Genomic DNA, 21,956 nt, shown 5'->3' with positions numbered 1-21,956 from the left:
TTTGTTATTTGTTTTCCTTTTCCATGGTGGCCTGCCATAAACATATCCGCTCCGTTTCATTCCACTCCCCTCATCCTTACCTATTTAATATTTCACTCTCTATATATATTCATATGATTGTCGATTTTTTAGATCATGTGAAACTATTATTCTACTTGTGCTGCTGCTGTTGAATATATTTGATTAGAAAACTATTTCGTTTGCACTCGAATTGATTTCGTTTCTTTCAATATTTTTTTAATTTTCATTTTCCGTTTTTGATATTCATTGCAACTCTCTTTCAGGCAGCCAACCCAACCAGTCAGCCATTCAAATAAATTTACATATTCCCAATAACAGTTTAATATTTTTCTTTGAATGCAAGCAGAACAAGAATGCAGGAGGGCAGTCAGCACAATGCAACAACAATAACAAATAACTAATGGGGAATGGATGGTTTGAAGTTCGAAGGTCGGGTCGACTTTTGAAATGAGCTGCATATTATAACATTATTATTAGGACCTATATTAAACCAGTAAGGAAAGTAGTAAAGTTGGACGGGGCCGACTTAGCACACATCATTCTAGGCTTAATTAAGTACGATCTGCCAAATTTCGTGTAAATCGAAAGTTATATAGGATCTTTGGTGCACCTTTTATATGAAATCGGACGAAAATATATATGGGAGCTATATCGAAATCTGAAAAGACTTTTCCCAATTTCAATTTCAGGGTTCGTCCTTGGGACAAATAAATGAGTTGTGCCAAATTTCATCCAAATCGACTCATAAATGGAACCTGTACTTTGTTTACAATTTAACATGGACAGACAGACGGACGGACATGCCTAAATCGACTTAGAAAGTGATTCTATGGATATACTCAAAAGCAAACATATGCACAAAGACAGAATACCCTGTACCACAGTGTGGTGAAGGGTATAAAAAGTTGAAACGTTGGTATCCTCTTGAGGGGGGGATTCAAAAATATCGAAAAATCGGTGGGGACTTTTATGTGAGGTCTTAGTTATTGTAAATGTCGTCCTAGATATTTTTTCGATGATAATATTAAATACTAAATAAAGACACGGAAGTTGGAAATCTGGGATAGGAACCTCAAATTACCGACAATCTAGAGGAGAACATATTATGGAGGTTATTAAAGACACTTCGGTGGGAAAATTTGACTAAAATGTTAGAGTCTTCTATAAGAAGACCTCTTGGTCTTCTATAAAAAGACCTTGGTCTTCTATAAGAAGACCTCTTGGTCTTCTATAAGAAGACCTCTTGGTCTTCTATAAGAAGACCTCTTGGTGTTCTATAAGAAGACCTCTTAGTCTTCTATAAGAAGTCCTCTTGGTCTTCTATAAGAAAACCTCTTAGTCTTCTATAAGAAGACCTCTTGGTCTTCTATAAAAAGACCTTGGTCTTCTATAAGAAGACCTCTTGGTCTTCTATAAAAAGACCTCTTGGTCTTCTATAAAAAGACCTCTTGGTCTTCTATAAAAAGACCTCTTGGTCTTCTATAAGAAGACCTCCAGATCTTCTAGAAGAAGACTTCTTGGTCTTCTTTGAGAAGACCTCTTGGTCTTCTATGAGAAGACCTCTTGGTCTTCTATGAGAAGACCTCTTGGTCTTCTATGAGAAGACCTCTTGGTCTCCTATAAGAAGACCTCTTGGTCTTCTATAAGAAGACATCTTGGTCTTCTATAGGAAGACCTCTTGGTCTTCTATAAGAATACCTCTTGGTCTTCTATAAGAATACCTCTTGGTCTTCTATAAGAAGATCTCTTGGTCTTCTATAAGAAGATCTCTTGGTCTTCTATAAGAATACCTCTTGGTCTTCTATAAGAAGACCTCTTGGTCTTCTATAAGAAGACCTCTTGGTCTTCTATAAGAAGACCTCTTGGTCTTCTATAAGAAGACCTCTTGGTCTTCTATAAGAAGACCTCTTGGTCTGCTATAAGAATACCTCTTGGTCTTCTATAAGAAGACCTCTTGGTCTTCTATAAGAAGACCTCTTGTTCTTCTATAAGAAAACCTCTTGGTCTTCTAGAAGAAGTCCTCTTGGTCTTCTAGAAGATGTCCTCTTGGTCTTCTAGAAGAAGACCACTTGGTCTTCTAGAAGAAGACCACTTGGTCTTCTAGAAGAAGTCCTCTTGGTCTTCTATAAGAAGACCTCTTGGTCTTCTATAAGAAGACCTCTTGGTCTTCTAAAAGAAGACCTCTTGGTCTTCTAAAAGAAGACCTCTTGGTCTTCTAAAAGAAGACCTCTTGGTCTTCTAAAAGAAGACCTCTTGGTCTTCTAAAAGAAGACCTCTTGGTCTTCTATAAGAAGACCACTTGGTCTTCTATAAGAAGACCACTTGGTCTTCTATAAGAAGACCACTTGGTCTTCTATAAGAAGACCTCTTGGTCTTCTTTAAGAAGACCTATTGGTCTTCTATAAGAATACCTCTTTGTCTTCTATAATAGGACCAAAAGAAGTCCTCTTGGTGTTCTATAAGAATACCTCTTGGTCTTCTATAGAAGGACCTCTTGGCTTTCTAAAAGAAGACATAATGGTCTTCTATAATAGGACCTCTTGGTCTTATATAAGAAGATTGCTTATAAGAAGAAATGCTGGTCCTCTATAAAAAAAGACCCCTCGTATGCTCTAAGAAGACCCCACGATGTTCTATAAAAGAACCTCAGTATATTCTATTAACAATTTTGTGATGTTTAAATGACGAATAACACGAATCAGCCTTCCATGCATAGTGTAGGGTATTCTCACTGAAAAAAACTCTGCAAACTTTGAAAATAATACCAGTTCTAAATGATTTGAAAATAGGAAAATTTGCATTACAAATTTGCTTTACGTATAATAGTTCGAAAAAAAAGTAGAAGACGAATTAGAAACCGAACAAGTAAATCGAATGCAAAACTACAAAACTTCTACAAAACAAACATATTGAAGAAATGGACAGACTAGCAGACGGACAATACTCAGAATTGCTTATGCTGGTATATACATATACATAGCCCTTACACAATCTTCTTATTGTCCAATTACTTCTAAGTCTGTGAAAGTCTTAAGGTCTTCATTCTGTCAAAATGGAATTTTATTTTAATTTTCTCCACAGAAAAAACTCTTCGTTGACACTTTGCTCTGAACTATGACTTCGAATGGGTAATCAAGTTATGACCTCTTCTTACCTTTCCTCATCTCATCAACCAAAATAAGTAATAAAAGTGTTAGGATTCCAACAACAACAACTAAGAATTAATTAAGAAGTGTCAAAATAGCTTAGAAATATTTTTCCAAAAATCAATTGGAAAAACATTTGAATATTTTTTTGTGTTGGCATTGCCATTGTCGGCTGCATAAAATTGCAATAAAAATAATATTGAAAAATGTCAAATGAAAACGACATGACCTGAGATGCAAGGAAAATTGCATTGCATGAATGTTTAAATGGTAGAACAGGTGGGAGATTTTATAGGGGGAAATAATAAAGGGCCTATATTAATAAAGATGAGGGCTCTAGATTGGAAAAATGTTCTTTGTCGACAATTAATTTACCGGAAGATATCGGAAAATAGGAATCTGGCTACTCTAAATTTAAATGCTTGATATTAGATTTCCTTTCAAAACTAAGCATTTTCTTTATTTTAATTTATTTTTTTATTCTTCCCATCATCTATGCCCCTCTGAGGCTCCATAAATATCAAATTCGCCTCCTTTTGTACTTGACAATTTCACTTACATTGCATAAAAATATGCAAACACTTAAATGATTATTCAAATACGTATCCAAATATCTATGTACATCGATACAAATAAACAATATATGAAATGTCTGTCTGTATATGTGCATGTATATTTGTTTTAGATGATGGAAATATCCTTAGGATTGTTTTCAGATAAATGAAATCATATTAAAGTGGAAATTGTTCAAAGAAACCACACAATAATTAAATAAATGTCGAATATTATTTTTTAATTCTTAAAGACATTCTGGCATATCAAGTCGGAGCCAAGCCAACTCGATGTTGATTTATGGTGACAAGGTCAGAGAAAAGTGTTCGCAAAATAGTCATATAAACCTCATGTTTAACTTTCGTAACATTTTTAATTTAAATTTAGAAAATATTAAAATCAAATATTTCCTACCTAAAATAGTATTTTTCACCATAATTGTTCATAAAAACTTCCCCTATCGCTCTGTTTACCAATGTCGAAGCACTTTCAACACTTCGATTGACATCTCAAAAACAAGGTTTTCGTGCGATTCTTGATCTGAGTTAAGTCATCCAAAGACTTCAGGCAAATAAATGTCATTACACCGCTCAGAATTGACAGCCCTTCCAGTCTGGAAGAAGAATCAGGCGATCATTTCATATTGTTTTTAAACACCGCTATTGGATTTCTTTGCAGAATTAGATATGATCCTATTTTTGGATAGATTTTAAAATATTGCGAGATCCCACAAGAACAACCTTTACGAGCTCATGCTCATGTATGCTGACACCATATATATATGTCATAATAGCAAAACTTAGAGTTGGGTAGTTCCGAAACGAACTAGTTCAAAGAAACTTTTCAGCTAATGGGCTGATTGGTACAAGGTCTGGATCATTCGTTCATCTAGTTCACGTTCACCTAGTTCATTTTGATACAATCGTCAGTTTATTATGTCGTTCATTGACCTACTGAACTGACGTTTATCAAAGAATTACTAAATGAATGACCTAGTTTTTTGCGGAGTGACCCGAGCGAACCTTTTCAAGAGCGAGACTTCACAACTCTAGCGCAACGGTATAAGCTTCACTCTTTAATATGTAATATCAATCCATTGATTATTTGGTGCACAATCGACATGAATAGGACAAAGTTATATATGGAAGCAATGCTATATCTAAATCTGAACCGATTTCAAGGAAACATGCCAGAGGATAATTTACATTAATTTCAGTACGTTGTGTCAATCCGCCTAGCTATGGGTCTATAGTGCACCATTTACTTAAAATTGGACGAAAGTATATATAGCAGCTATATCTAAATCTGAACCGATTTTCACGAAACTCAGCACACATCATTCTGGACCTAATACTCTACCATATGCTAAATTTCGTGCAAATCGAAAGATATATATTGACTTTGGTACACAGTTTACCTTAAATCGGACGAAAATATATATGGGAGTTATATCTAAATCTGAACCCATTTTCATCAAACTTAACACGCATCATTCTAGACCTAATTTATTACGATATGTCAAATTTCGTGCAAATCGTAAGTTATATTGGGACTTTGGTGCACCATTTACATTAAATCGGAAGAAAATATATATGGGAGCTATATCTAAATCCGAGCCGATTTTCAGGAAACTTAACATGTATTATTCTAAACTTTATTCAGTACGCTATGCCAAATTTCGTGCAAATCGAAAGATATATAGGGACTTTGGTACACCATTTACCTTAAATCGGACGAAAATATATATGGGAGCTATATCTAAATCTGAACCGATTTTTCCCAATTTCAATAGGGTTCGTCCTTGGGCCAAACAAATGAACGTGCCAAATTTCATACAATCCGGATCATAAATGCGACCTGTAATTTGTTTACAATTTAACATGGACAGACGGACGGACATGTATAAATCGACTCAGAAAGTGATTCTATGCATATTCTCAAAAGCAACCATGGGTCTATCTCGATTATTTTTGCCTGTTACACACATACGCACAAAGACATAATACCCTGTACCACAGTGTGTATAAAAATCATGACGGATTGCATTTGTCGCAGCCGGCAAGATTTCAAGATTATCCTACTAAACTTAAAACAAATATTATTTCAATTTTTTTTGGAGTTTATTTACATGGGTTAATATGTGGATTTGAGGCATGTAATATTTACAGGGTGTTTGGGAGGGGGTATTTATTTACAATATATAAAAGTAACGACGCTTTACCCACTACTGATATGTTTTATAAACGGTACTACATACCTATATCAGGTGTCCCAAACCTACGATGATAGAAAAATAACTGGTCATCTCTATATAGAAGACCTTCTTCATTCAAATTGGCTAAGCTGCTCGGGGGCGTATAGTTGGCCCGAATTAACCTTTCGACGTCTGCAAAAAACTATCTCTAACTTATTTTCTTAAGTTGCTGCTCGGTCTAGGAACCTAAGAGCACTAGCCGATGGAATCATATACTATTCTATTGACACAGAGTCGCCAGATTGCATCGACCCCTTACATTTAAGCCAAAACAGGACCTAAAAATTCGATTCAATGCGCAGCCTCTCCATTTGGTGGGAAGACATCCCAAACCAAACAGGGAAGACATACCCAATTAGTGACATTTTTACATGCTTGTTGAAAAGAAGCCTAAATATAACGGAAGGTCCACCAGTTGCTTTGATAGCAGGCTGGTAACACCCAAATATGCCTTTGACTTTCCTGAGAAGGTAGTCAATATGCCTTACAAACTCAAATTTACTATTTAAGATTACAGTATATAAGCTGGTCGGAGTTTTTTTTTTGCTCATACGTACAGAATAACGTCTTAAAAATTAGAACGGATTGAATTATATAATAAAAAATCACCCTTAAAACGAAACGTAAAATCACCCTTAAAGCTTTATGGCTAATATACGACAAAAATGAAACTCATTGAAATATTGGTCTCAGACTCCATGTTTCTTTGGACCAAATCCGTTTCAGACAAATTGAAGTCGATTTACAAATATCCGTCCGTCTCTCTGTCTCACCGCACGATAACTCTCGAAAGCAGTAACCGATCTCATTATAAATTTGCCAATTGTATTATTTATTACAAACATAGATCAAGTTTGAAGATGAAGGATATCGGTATTCTCTTTCTGGTACCTTAACTACAAAATGGTCAGAACATTGCTGACCGGACTATCCGATTTAAACGAAACCTTCCTCAACAAAATATTTTAAATATGACTATATAATATAGAATGGTGGGTCTACATTTTGAAAACTTGTACATCTCATATGATGCGAACATTTCATCGAAACTTCGCGCATCGTAGTATGTTTACCTTACCTAGATTTAGTCTGAAGATGGGACACATCGGTCCACTTTTTCTGGTATCTCCATCATAAAATGATTCTCTGTCCGATTTTTAGATATAACTTGACACAATTACTCTTGTTTCAGCTATTTGGTCTGAGTCAAAAGAGAGGGTTGGGAATCCGATTTTAGAATGTGCTATATTTTTATTGTGTCTTGTATCGATTCACTTGCTCATAACTTTATGTGATAAAAATGCTACGTCCACTTCCTTTTTTATTTGTTGGTGAATATATAGGCGGAATTTTCTCCGCAGTCGAGTCACGTCCCTACAGATCTAGTGTATCATCATAGGATTAAAAACCCATTTAGGGCATACGGCTTTCCTAGATAAATTACATATGGTAGTTGACAAATATACAGACATTCTTATGTTACGAATTGCCAGCAGAAATCGAAATATTCAATTTAGTATCTCAGGTTGAAAAATTGACCTAGGACCTTGAATATAACGAAATCAACAAACTACCAAAATTTTTGGGTAACGTTATATGGAAGATATGCCACAACGTAAACTGATTCCGATAATTATTGGAAGGAATATGAGGCACGCCCTGATAACCTACATAATCAAATTAGGCACTATTCGGTTGAAAAACGAAAATACCACCATTATATGGAGTTTTCTCGGAAACTTGGGCCAATTTTAATAATTTTTGATAAGGACACCGAAAACATACATGCAGTATAGTGAGCCTTTCAGAACGTGGACCTATTACGATATTGTCTAAGGATCAATACTATGCGACGTCCAAATTCAGAGTTAAAACAATTTTGGCCGTATTAACAAGTTTGTGCATTTAGTGTGCCTAAAATGGACCTGCACTTTATATGAGGAGCTTTGTCGATATTAGACATTTTTTGCAAGAGTGCTATATAAGGCGTGGATTTTTAAAGAATATTTTTCAGGAGCCTTTATAAGCCGTGGATTTTTAAAGAATATTTTTTCAGGAGCCTCTATAAGGCGTGAATTTTTAAAGAATATTTTTTCAAGAGCCTTTATAAGGCGTGGATTTTTAAAGAATATTTTTTCAAGAGCCTTTATAAGGCATGGATTTTTAAAGAATATTTTTTCAGGAGCCTCTATAAGGCGTGAATTTTTAAAGAATATTTTTTCAAGAGCCTTTATAGGGCATGGATTTTTAAAGAATATTTTTTCAGGAGCCTTTATAAGGCGTGCATTTTTAAAAACCTTTTCGGGAGCATTTTTAAAGCGTTGCTTTTTAAAGAATATTTTTCAGGAGCCTTATAATGCGAGGATTTTTATTAATTTTTAGGAGTCCATAAAGAGCATGTATTTTTAGATAGTTTTCCTTAACTGTCACTTTTGTACATACCTGAGTATCTAGCTTACAATATGTACTATGTACATTAATTGAAGTAAAAACCACCTTGTGGTTATCAATGCCTTACCATTATTGCCGCACTTTGCAAAAATAATTTCCTCAGCTAACACACAAAAATATTCCCCTATAAAAACTTTATTTAAGCTCATTGGTAACCCTGTTAAACAATCAAATGGCAAAACTCACCACCTTTTTGGCCTGCATTCTCAATAACAATAAGCAATGGCCATTTACCTTCGTGTAATTATTTTGCAATAATGTTAGTACACGTTAGCTCAGTGGTAGAGCGTTCGCTTTGCATGTGAAAGGCCCCGGGTTCGATCCCCGGCATCTCCAAGTGATTTTTTGTTATTTATGAAAAAATAAAACTTGGATTTAACTTCACAGAAATTGTTACATGGAATAAAGTAGTTTACAAAATAAAAAAATACGCATATAATTTACGTCAATGTTTTCATTGCCATACAAATGCATAAATTTACTTCGTAAGCATTTGTGGTTGTTTTCCCTTTTCACATGACATTTCAACCCTGATTCGCTAGTTAGTTATCAATGCGACTCGTATATTGCAATGTGACTCATACATAGCATTGTGTGCTGAGCCTCCGCTGTTGTGAAACATTTGTCCCAACGTGTATAACAAGCAGAGTGGCGCAGTGGAAGCGTGCTGGGCCCATAACCCAGAGGTCCGAGGATCGAAACCTTGCTCTGCTAAGTAAGTTATTCGAAATGATAATTTTTTTGTTCTATAAATTGTATATAATTTTTATAGGTTTAGGAAAACCGTCTTATTCATTTATATGCGTCGTACTTTGTTTTCAATGGAAAAAAACAAAGAGGATTCAATTATTTTTTTATTTCATGAGAACAACTGCACTTCGAGATGATCCCATACCAAAAAAGTCTCCCAAATAAACAGTGTTGGGTAAAAAAGCAATTGATGCGAAATGAGTGGGTACCCGAAGAAAAAAATAGTTGTGGTAATGATGATGATGCCCAGCAAAAATAAAATGGATATTTTGCAGCACCGAATTATTAGGCGAACATCAATTTCAAACGGTCGCTAACAGTAACTGTTAGTCACAAGTAAATAATGAAATAACATTTGATTTTTCTGCTTAAATGCAGCCAGCGTTATAAGAAAATTGGAGTTACCATTTTAGGCGTTTTCGACCATTATTTTCAATTTAATGTTTGGTCGGCCATTTGTAGATAGATAACATTTTTATGTGATCTAAAATTATTTAAAAAAAATGCAGCCGAAACAAAAACTGCAGCTAAATCAACATTAGAGACATGGCTCTCAACATTCTAACACCAAATAGGACGTGAGCCAAGGAGGAGAGGAGTTAATTGGAAAAAAATCAACATTAAAATAATAATATTGATAAAAATAATATTGATAAAAATAAATTTAAATGCCAAAAAATAATGCTTAATTTAAAAACGTGGTCTATACCCTTCAGCAGAAGCTGAATTGTGTGTTAAATTTGTCATTCCGATTGCATTCCTTTACATTATATATATTTACGATCGGAATAAAATTCTATGTCGATTTAGCTATGTCCGAAAATATATATCGGTCCACAGTTGGACCGAGAGAGGATTTTTGGGCACGTTTTTATACCGATTTAGATGTAGTTTAGTATTTGGATTCTTACCAGATATTATCAATAGTCCCGTTAAAGAATCTACTAATTTGCAAGTTTTGCAACTTTTTACTCGAAAACCGTTCCTGAACCCACAAATCTGGTAAAACATTGAATCAAATTTAAGAGAGCACAATACAAAATAGCGTTCTATCTGTAAACTTTTTACTCGAGAATGTTGACCGAGTAAAAATGGTAAACAGGAATGACTACTTCTTTTTGGCCATTATGTTGATTTCGAAGTATTGCCATCTAATTTTGGCATATTTACTAGATTTGCGTTCCCGAACTTTTCAAATTATTTTGTACTCCCAGAGAGATTTTGAATGTTTCCCTTTTTATTTACTTACTTACTTAGCTGGCTTGTTACAGAACGGTTGTTCCATAAGCCGAGCTTAAAAAAGATTTCCAAGCGCGTCTGTCTTGTGCGCAAATCCACCAATTTGGAAGACCACGTTCCAAGATGTTATTTTCTACTTGGTCTTTCCATCTAATTCGTGGCCTTCCCCTTCTACGGGAACAATCAGTAGGCTCGCTTTTATATGCCTTTTGAGCTGGGGCATTTTCATTCATCCGCACAACATGGCCTAGCCACCGTAGTCGCTGCAGCTCAATAGGACTGACTATGTCGATGTCCGCGTATAAATTATAAAGCTCGTGGTTCATTCGACGCCGATATTCAACGTCATGCAGATCGGCCCGTAGATCTTTCAGAGAATTTTTCTCTCAAACACCCCAAGAGCGAGTTGATACCATCAGCTTGGTCTTCTCGCCGTTTATTGCCAGACCCACTTTGGCAGACTCCTTTTCAATATGTTCAAAGGTGGCTGTTATCGCTCGCAATGTTCGACCCATTATATCGATGTCATCGGCGTAGGCGAGTAACATGTGTTGTTTGGTCTACAGAGTGTCATTTCTGTTCACCTTTGCGTCTCGTATGACCTTTTCCAGCAGGTTGTTAAAAAGATCACACGACAAACTGTCACCTTGTCTGAATCCTCGTTCGGTATTGAAGGGCTCCGATAGGTCCTTTCCTACTTTAACTGCTAACCTTGTGCCACTTAAAGTTATCCTGCATAGCCGTATTAATTTTGCAGAAATGCCGAACGTAGACATGGCTTTAAACTCCTCTGAACGGATAGGGCTGTCGAATGCGGCTTTATAGTCGACAAATAGGTGGTATGTGTCGATGTGTTTTTCGTTGGTCTTTTCCAGGATTTGGCGCAGAGTGAAAATCTGGTCAATGGTGGATTTGCCAGGTCTGAAGCCGCATTGGTATGATCCGATGATGTCATTGACCATAGGCTTCAATCGTTCACACAGCACACTGGATAGCACTTTATATGCGATGGGAAGGAGACTTATTTCTCTATTGTTGGCACATATCGTCTTGTCTCCTTTTTTGTGCACGGGACACAGGATGCTGAGGTTCCAATCATTGGGCATGCATTCATCTACCCAAATTGTGCTAATCAGCTGGTGCATGCTCCTGACCAGCATCTGGCTACCAGTCTTGAATAGTGGTAACCCATCGGCTCCTGCTGCTTTGTTGTTCTTGAGCCGATTAATCGATTTTATGACCTCATATTGGTAAGGTGGTATACACTCTATACCATCATATCATATTGGTTCTGGGGTATCTTCTTCACCGCCACTATTTGATACCAGAAGCTTTTCGAAATGCTCCTTCCAGATCCTCAACACGCTGTCTGTATCTGCCACCAGGTTTCCTTCTTTATCTCTACAGGAGGATGTGCCTGCTCCACAGCCTTCGGTTTGGTGTTTTACTCGTTGGTAAAATTTCCGGACTTCATTCTGACTCCTTTACATCTCGATTTGCTCCCGCTTAGATTTTTCTTGTTCTTTCTTTTTTTTCTGAAAATACGTTTCTCCTCTCTCCTTTTCACCCGATAATTCTCCGTCACATTACGTGTTGATACTGTCTGCAGGGTTGCCCTATACGCTGCGTTTTTCAAATCAGTAGCATTACGAAACTCCTGATCGTACCAGCTTTACTACCTTTTACTAGCTTTACTATTAAAAAAGTACAGAAACAGACCAAATATTGTTCCACTTTTACATTATAATCCTCTAAATTTCAGTTTTTTGGGGCAGTTTGGTTATATATTTCGGAGCCTTGTCGCCTTGCGTACCATCCGATTATAGAGATGTGTACGACACCTTCGAAAATTATAAATATTAGATGTTAAATGTTTTTGAATTGCTTGACATCGGAAGTCGCAGCAGTATAAAATAATTCCAGTGGGGTTGAAAACCTCATCGCAAATAAATGGTGGACACTTTACGAACATATGTCTTGAAAAATGGCTGCAATTTAGTATTTCTGGTGTCCACTGTGTTGCAAGATTCACATATTTATTATAAATGTCCCAACTCTTTTCCATTACATCGTGAATAATTAAAAACCTCTCGTCCAGCTGATTATATATGAAATGGACCAAAAACTTTATTTTTATCTATTTTTGTGGACGCTCTAGAAGTCAAAATTATGACCCAAACATCGCAAAATTTAACACAGAGAAAGTATTCTGACACGGAATAAGCATGACTGCTTTGGTGAAGATCGTTCAATATTTAGCGGATCAAATAGACTAAGACTTTCGTGTGAAATGGCAAATTTTGCATACTATAGCGTATATTTCAACCCTTTCAGTGTCAAAAAAAAAAAATGTCGAAATAAAAATCTACAATTTTGTATTTAAAATCATATATAGCCATAGAGTTTAGAAAAAATAGCAATTTTCATTTTAACCCTCTGACAAATTCGTCTGTCTTTCAGCAAAAACAACAACATCAATAGTAACGATACATAGGATAACCGAAAAATCCCAAAAAAAGAGAGTACTTTTAAATGTCGAATATATTCGACAAAAACTCCCGAGAAGTTGATTGTATATCGATTATATTTTTTAGTATTACATTATCACTCAAGAGGGCTGCTGATCGCTAGGAAATTTTGATCGAGGTTCTACTTTTAAATGTCGAATATATTCGACAAAAACTCCCGAGAAGTTGATTGTATATCGATTATATTTTTTAGTATTACATTATCACTCAAGAGGGCTGCTGATCGCTAGGAAATTTTGAACGAGGTTCTAATTATGGTCAAGGACGACGCCTATAATTTTCGATGACGGTTAGATGATATTTAGGGGGTGAAATGACGGAAAAAATATTTTTGTTTGTCACTCTAGCCGCCACAATTACAAACCGGACATCAGAATTTGTCCCCAGGAAGGCGAATTCGAATAGCTGTCATGATGCCGCAGTTGAGTTGTTGACATTTAATCCTTTGTGGTCCAATGTTGCCCACAGGCAATAACATATTTTAGAGCTTATATTTACTATGCAGCTAGTAAATATATATTCTTTGGATTTCATATATCAAGACCTGATTATGAACGACACATATAAAAAATCTTTTGGTTTTCTTGATTTTTTTTACTTTTCAGAAAGAATGTACTGTATCTCCCGAATGAAAGGATGTAGCGATGCCAATTTTTGTTCATATTCAATTTATGATAGTTGCTTTAAATCTGTGAACAGAAAATTGTTTTATGATTTTTAAATAAAAAAGCGGTGCTCAAAGGGTTACTCGGCCAGCGGTCAGTGGTAGTTGTATGGGGTATCATATGATCAGCCACGCCAAGGCAACACCCAAGAGCTGACACTTAGTTTGAGAATTTGCTAGGACCTTGGTCATACCGCAAATAATATGGAATTATAATGAAAATTGTCTGTGGTGAAGTTGGTTAACCACCAAGATACTGGAAAATAAATTATTATTGTGGTCCCATCGGTTGGAAAATCTTTCTATGACTTCTAGGCAATATGTCCGGTAGTTCCTTTTGCTCCAGGCGTTTATATTTGCTCCTGTTCCTTTTGATCCATTCATTCATCTAGATCTTCACGTTCATGGACCGAATTAACTGCCGTGTGCCTCCTTAACCTCTAATATGGACGCTATATCAAAAGGAGGAAGATTTGAAAATTAAAATATCAAACTATAGCCAAATCGATTGAAAAACAAATCCAAAATGCCGAATAATGTGGGTACCGTTATATGAGGCAGACCTGAAACTTAAATCAATATTAACAGTTTTTGTTAAGGAATGTTTTCAATTTATGAGAATGCTAAATATTTAATTACAGCCAATTGGGTTGAAAAACACCGAAATTTGGGAGGTGTCATTATATAGGGGATATAGGGGAAAGGGAATCAATATTGTGCAAACCGATGATAGTCCAGAATAACAAATTACTTCCAATTCGAACCTAAAATACTGAATACTGGTGGTGCCAATCTATACCAAAACGTGCACCGACATATTAAATTTTTAACGCCAAACATTTTAGTTAGTTCAAATTAAGTTAGTTAAAATATAGCTCTATCATAAAACGTGGAATATTCCTTATTAAATTATATAATTTTAATTAATTTGTATAAAACCCTAATTATCAAAATATTGCGATGAAAATTTGGTATAAAAACTTCCTATTTGTGGCATCACTGCTGGTCTTGTTTGTGGTTAATGTGTACTGAATTTGTTGTTGTTCTTTGTTTATTTTATTTTTAAATTGTTTTTTTTATTTGCGATCACAGTTCGCCTCGTTCACTCATTTATTCTTTGTTGTTAGTGTGGTTGGTTTGTTGTTGTTTTGCTGATCGTGTCTATAACGGTTGTACGACTGACAGTCTGTCTGTCCATCCACCACCGACCGACACACGTACATTGTCGGTTTGCTTTGTTTGTTGTCGACTACAAATGATTTTTGTTGAAACTTGCGCAACACAAGTATGAGGCGAACAGCTTAATTAGCTCAGCGATTCTTTTTTCAAAAACATTTTGTTATTTTCAGTACGAGTGACTAAGTAGGCAGACGACGTTCATTTCTTTGTGATCGAAAGAACACGATGATGATTCAGACAGCTAGCTGGCGGTGTCAGTACAAAAAAGTTTACAATAAATACTAAATAAAAATAAAATAACATTATATACGGTATCGCAAATAAAAGTCGATTTTTTGTAATTTTCAATTAACAACAATGACGATTAAAATCGATATTTTAAACCATACATTTAATAGGCGACCAGCCTGCGGGTGTTAGTATCGAAATGCTATGAAATTTATTTTCATTATTGCATTTAAAATGCATGTGTTTTGTTGATTGATGGTGTGGGTTATGTGCATGTTTAACGGTTCGATTGATGTACGTTAAGGTGGATCGTTATATTTGGGAAAATAATTCACTTACAAAGTGATGAATAAATTTTTTATTTGTATACCCTCCGCCGCGTGGAGATAAGCCGATCGGGATATTTATATGGGGAATATGTTATGGTTTTATGAGATACATAGTAAGTTGTTCATGCTCCGAAAAGTAGTATTGCAAATTACAGATACTCTAGTTGTAAAACGGTATCGGGACTTTTTATTTTTTTTATTCGCCAGGAATCCGATATATCACATTATTGCTACTTCCATGAGAAAATTCGGTTAACATTTTATTAAAACCGAAAAAGAAGCTGTGGGGTGTTATCAAAACGTATATATACAACGCTAAATTTGTATATAAGTCAGCATTACATACAGGGATGGTCCGTGTGACGAATTTTAAGGTTTTCGACTGTCAAAAACGTGTAAACGTCGAAAACGTCATATACCTGTATAAAATGTAATAAATGTAGTAAACGTCATTTATTTCAATATTATTAGCATATACATTTATTTTCAAGAATATATATTATTTTTACATATATCTGACTATTCCTTAGTATAATTGATAAAAATTTCTAAATTTTTTTGAGAAAAAAATTTTGAAATTTTATATTAATTTGAGTAAAGAATGCGTAATTTCCAAATTGATTAATGGAAATAGCTATTTTGTCAAAAACCTAATGGATTTGGGTAGGTTTCCGGCGTTTCTGACCAATATTAATTATTTTCGGTAGGATGATTTGATACCCCACGTACGTACTGCATATTCCAGTATGTCTGTGCAGTAAGGATTGGTTGGCATATAGACTTCATATATGTCTATATGCCAAACCCATCCTTACATCACAGGGGTTGTTTACTGCAATGCATAAAATGAATAGGTAGCATTGATGAGTGCGACCACCAACGATCATCCCTTCATTCCCATAAAACTGTATGTATTTATCACTATATGTATAGCCTTTCCTAGCATTATTCATATTATATTCTGCCATTGCATTCTTCTCTTCAAATTCTCATTTACTTCGTATCCATTGCACGGTATAATATTAATTTGATCTGCATCTAGTTATCGCTTCTCGGCCTTATAGCTAAGTTCAAAGTGTAGTATTTTTTCTTATCAGCTTCACATCTGTTCGATCCTCCATCGGAGGACAACAAATGTGAAACTCTAGTCACGGGTTGGCCCGGTATTGCAATACTGCCGGGATTAGGGATACGCAGTCAAGAGTAAAAGTCGACTTTTCGATTTTTGCCTCTGACCAAAAATTTGATTTTTTGACTTTTCGATCTTTCGATTTTGTCAAAGTCGATTTTCGACTTTTACCATCTAAAACATAATCGACTAAAAATTTGATTTTTATATGAATTATTGTAAAAAGATAAAGTAAAGTTCCGGAAAGTGCAATATTTGGGCAATTTAAGCTTTGTGATAACCTTTTACATGAAATAGGACGAAACTATATATGGGAGCTATATATAAATCTGAACCGATTTTCATGAAACTTAGCACACATCAATCTAGGCTTACTTCCGTACACTGTGCCAAATTTCGTGCAAATCGGTAGATATATAGGGACAGTGGTGCACCAAAAATCGGACGAAACTACACGTCATTCTAGACTCAATTCAGTACACCATGCAAAATTTCAAGCAAATCGAAAGATATATAGGGACTTTGGTGAACCTTTTACATAAAATCGGACGAAACTGTATATTGGAGCTATATCTAAATATGAACCGATTTTCACAAAACTTAGCACACATCATTCTAGATTTAGTTTAGTACGCTGTGCAAAATTTCGTGCAAATCGAAAGATATATAAGGACTTTGATGCACCATTTACCTTAAATCGGACGAAAATATATATGGGAGCTATATCTATATCTGAACCGATTTTTACGAAACTTAGCACACATCATTCTAGACCTAATTCAGCACGCTGTGCCAAATTTCGTGCAAATCTAAGGATACATAGGGACTTTAAATCAGACGAAAATATATATGGGAGCTATATCTAAATCTGAACCGACTTTTCCCAATTTCAATAAGGTTCGTTCTTGGGCCAAATAAGTGACCTATGCCAAATTTCATCCAAATCGGATCATAAATGCGACCTGTACTTTGTTCACAAAAATACATGGACGGACGGACAGACGGACATGCGTAAATCGACTCAGAAAGTGATTCTATGCAAATTCTCAAACATATGCACCACAGTGTGGTGAAGGGTATATATAAAATGTTGGAAATAGCATCAAATTTTAGAATATGTTTTGATTTGTTCCAATTGGTCAATTTTGGCACGAATCATTACACGCTGCCCGAATGTTGCTCTGCGGTATTGCGTGAGGTGATCGATACTTTGGTATTTTTTAGTGACAACCTTGCTTTCCAAAATACTCCAGACACAGTAGTCCAACGGATTGGTATCCGGAGATTTTGGTGACCATTGTGCGCTGGAGCGATTAACCTCATTTTGTAATCATTCTTGGGTGGGGCGTGCTAAGTGTGAGGTTTTGTGTCCTGTTGGAATGTCCAAGGTCTGCGGTCAAAATGTTTGCGTACCCAAGGCTTTAATACACCCTCCAAAATAGTTTCGCGATAATATTCGGTATTTATTCTGATGTAACGGTCGATTAATGCGAGCGGAGAGCGACCATCGGCTGTTATGGCGGCCCACACCATCACCATGGTCGGCGCTTGAATTCTGGTGGCCAACCGAAAGTGCACATTTTCAGCTGACCTCTTTGGCAAGTAAGAACGATCATTTTGTTTGTTTACAAACTGCTGGACAATGAATGTTTTATCATCGGAGAAAACCAAATTCGGCAGTTCACCACTTTCGGCCAAGCGAAGCAATTCTTTAGCTCCTTTGAGTCTATTTTCTTTCTGATGCGGTGTAAATTTTTGCACTTTTTGGAATTTCAATGGCTTTGTCCCGAGCTCATTTTTCAATATTTGCCGAATGGAATATTGCGATATGTTTAGCTCACGAGCCATTTGTACGCTTTAAACAGCTGTCAGACGAGTGGCTTAGAAATGACAGCAGTCTGAAGTTGGTTTCAGTATTTTCATCTCACTCTCTATGCCTAGGCAGCATGTTCTCTGGGTTTACTGTAGAACTTGAACTTTAATTTGGATCCATTACTGTCCACGAGACTTCAGAAGCGTAATGCTCCTATAGATCCAGTGTATCATCTTTGAATTTAAATCCCATTACAAAACTGTAAACACTCGTGTTGGTATTTAATGTTTAAGATTAATAATTTGATTTCAAAAAATATTTCAAATTTTTAATAAACGAAAAATATTTCTTCTTAAAATCTCTATTCGGAATGTTGTTCGTTACACCTTGAAAGGAAATTAAATTGTTTTGGCATATCATTCCACCAAAAGATAATAATGTTGTCCTGACTAAATATTTAAAATTTTCTTTGTCAGTAGACATTTACTTACCATCCCCAGAGTCCATATAATTACCATTATTACTAATGACTGTCAGTTAGACGCTGGCATTTTGGACAAACTTTTTTTAGGTTTTTTTTATTCTTATATTCTGAAAAACAGCAAAGAGTTCTGAGTTCTGTTTACATTTTAATTAAATTTCATACAAAAATATGCATTTCAATTCATTCGTTTACCTTGGACCTTGGTGTAGCCACCTCCATTGGGTGGCTAGAAAAATGTGAGGGTGTTTAATGGCTACTATTTTGTGGGAACGAAACTACCAACTACGCTGTTTAGAGGACAGAAGAAGTATGCTCAACTCAGCTATTTTTCTTCTAGGTTTCTTCTTCTTCTTGTTGTTTTTTTTCTATTTTTAACTTTATTTTCGGGGTAGCCTTATATTAATCGGCTAAAAGCTGTAATTTATTAGCATCTTTCTTGCCTGGTGTTTATCTATGTAAGCCTTATTCTTATTTTCATCTTAGCAATGAGAGAACGAAGTGCCAGCCAGTCAGGCAGTTAGCTACTAGCTAGCTAACCAACAGTAGCCACATCAGCAGCAAATAATATAACAACGACACCAACAACAAAAACAACAACAACCAAACACCATCATCAGTAAGATGTAAAATGAAAACTTTCTACTCCATTTGGAATTTTTGCAATTTGGCCAAAAATAGAAAACAAAAAAAAAACAAGGAAGGCGAATATCCTGAACATCATCACTGGCCCGGACCATGGCGAAGGAAACTGAAATGCCAAGATGCTATTCTTCTTCGGTATGCAAGAACAAATATGCCACTTTAGTAAAGCGGGTAAGCAGTTTCCTGCAGTTTTGGACACTACTACAAACATGCAAACTGCTGCTGCTGACGATGATGGTTCGGATGCTGCTGATGTTTTTGTTGTTGTTGCTCTTGCTGCATTTGTTTGTTCCATTTCCACTGTTTGTTGTTGTTGCTTACCTGTATCTAATTTGAAGCCAAAAACTTTTCTATTTCTTAGCACATTTCGTTGCTATCGTGGCAGACAGAGAAAAGGCAAACGTAACAACTATCGTCGTACAAATAGTGCAAGCAGTTTTGTAAGACAACATCAGCAGCAACAACAACAATAACGGCAACAAAAAAGTATGCAACGAAGCGAAGAAGTTACCCAAAGGTTTTAGCCTCACTCACTTTACTTTCAAATATATGTACGAAGCAGGGACTGCAGCTACTGTCTGCAATATTTTCTTAAATTTGCAACTGCCTGAAAGTATGCAATCAGCTATAACTGTGCACACCTGTGTTGGCACATTTACTTGTTTTTGTGTTTTTTTACGTTGTGTTAGGGATTAGTGTGGAGAAAATGAATAAGCAATTAAAACCGGTTATCGGGAGTGAAAATATGTCAAAATTGCGGGTTTAAGATAAGGAAAGGAGTAAGGAAAGTAGTAAAGTCCGACGGAGCCGGCTATTGAATATACCTTCATCACTTTTGGGTATATTCAACAGATGAATCCCAACAGACGTCGCATATTTGAAGGACTTTTAACATGAAATTGGATCCATAAACATGTCATTCTGCAACCTATACTAAATTTTTCATTTGGTCAGATATAGCGTTGCTTCTTACAATGGGACAAAATTATATAAATCAATTTAAAGCAAATATCAATCGGACACCCGTTAATTATATGGATAAATGTTTGATAATCATGAGGAGTTTGGTGCGAAATATCGGACGAAAATATATATAAAAGCTATATCGAAATCTAAACCGATTTCATCGAAATTAGATTGTACTAATTTCAGTATGTTTTGTGCACATCGGCCATATTATGAGTTCTTGGTAAACAATTTACTTAAAATCGGGAGAAAATAAGTATGGGAGCTCTATCCAAATCTGAACAGATTTCAACAAAACTTTCCAAACGCTAGGTTATATTAACTTCAGTACGTTGAGCAAAATTTTGTGTCAATCGGCCTAACTTTGGGTCTAAGGTACACCTCTATATCTAACTCTGATCCGATTCAACAAAACTTGACACACGTTATGTTATAGTAACTTCAGTACGTTGTGAAAAATTTTGTGTTTAAAAGCTATACCTAAATCTGAACCGATTTCAAAGAGACAACTTTATATTAACAATAGTTCATTGTACTTTGATACATCATTTACATAAAATCGGACGAAGTTATATTTGGGAGCTATATCTAAATCTGGGCCGATTTTCAGGAAACTTAACACATATCATTCTAAACTTAATTCAGTACGTTATGTTAAATTTCGTGCAAATCGAAATATATATATTGACTTTGGTGCACAATTTACCTTAAATCGGACGAAAATATATATGGGACCTATATCTAAATCTGAACCGATTTTCACGAAACTAAGCACACATTATTCTTGGCTTAATTCTGTACGATGTACCAAATTTCGTGGAAATCGAAACATATGTAGTTACTTTGGTGCCGCATTTACCTTAAATCGGCCAAAAATATATATGAGAGCCATATATAAATCTAAACCGATTTTTCCCAATTTCAATAGGGTTCGACCTTGGGGCCAAATCGACTTAGAAAGTGATTCTATGCATATTCTCAAAAGGAACCATGGGTCTATCTCGTTTCCTTTTGCCTGTTACAAACATATTCACAAATACATAATACCCTGTATCACAGTATGGTGAAGGGTATAAAAATTGCTAAATGAGAACCTGTAAAGGCAATATAAAACCAGCGAGCGGAGAAATATAGACGCACAGGGCCGACCATACTATACCCTACCCAACTACCCCGGAACTCTAACTTTCTGGGAATTTTTATTCAGAACATGGGCAATATCGAGATAGTTGTACCCTCTTGCCCGATAAGAGGTCAACTGCACCTCTTCATTACACTGACTTATTTTCCGACTATTACTAATATTCAGTACAGTCTTTCTAATTACTTGTCCATATTCCATTCACTGTGGGTTGCGTTGTGATGTTCGGCTTATAATTGTGGCCTAAAGATCGAATCGAAAGAATACAAAAAAAAAAAACACAGTTTTTGGTCCACTTCATCTCTAAATTATTATCTGACCATCACCGAAAATTATAGGCGTTGTCCTTGACCATAACTGGAACCTCATGGAACATTTCAAAGTAAAGCACCTGTAAATATTTACATGTAACACCTAATCCGAATACATACTATAATATA

At 35.6% G+C, this 21,956-nt stretch overlaps 2 non-coding genes and 1 pseudogene across 2 annotated transcripts; all 3 read left to right on the top strand.

Annotated features, from left to right (window-relative positions):
- Positions 1 to 8,693: 8,693 nt before the first annotated feature.
- Trnaa-ugc (transfer RNA alanine (anticodon UGC)) lies at positions 8,694 to 8,760 on the top strand. The gene has a single exon. It is a non-coding gene; the product is annotated as a tRNA-Ala (tRNA).
- Positions 8,761 to 9,066: 306 nt separating this feature from the next.
- On the top strand, positions 9,067 to 9,138 carry Trnam-cau (transfer RNA methionine (anticodon CAU)). Its single transcript has one exon. It is a non-coding gene; the product is annotated as a tRNA-Met (tRNA).
- Positions 9,139 to 16,385: 7,247 nt separating this feature from the next.
- Positions 16,386 to 16,538, top strand: LOC133326714 (U2 spliceosomal RNA; annotated as a pseudogene).
- Positions 16,539 to 21,956: the final 5,418 nt, after the last annotated feature.

This window comes from Musca vetustissima, unplaced genomic scaffold (assembly GCF_032173495.1).
Source record: "Musca vetustissima isolate MV318-11 ecotype Yass unplaced genomic scaffold, APGP_CSIRO_Mvet_v1 utg25179, whole genome shotgun sequence".
In the NCBI taxonomy this organism is placed as follows: Eukaryota; Metazoa; Arthropoda; class Insecta; order Diptera; family Muscidae; genus Musca; species Musca vetustissima.
Note: the sequence above shows the minus strand (reverse complement) of the source record. Positions and strands in the feature narration are given on the sequence as shown.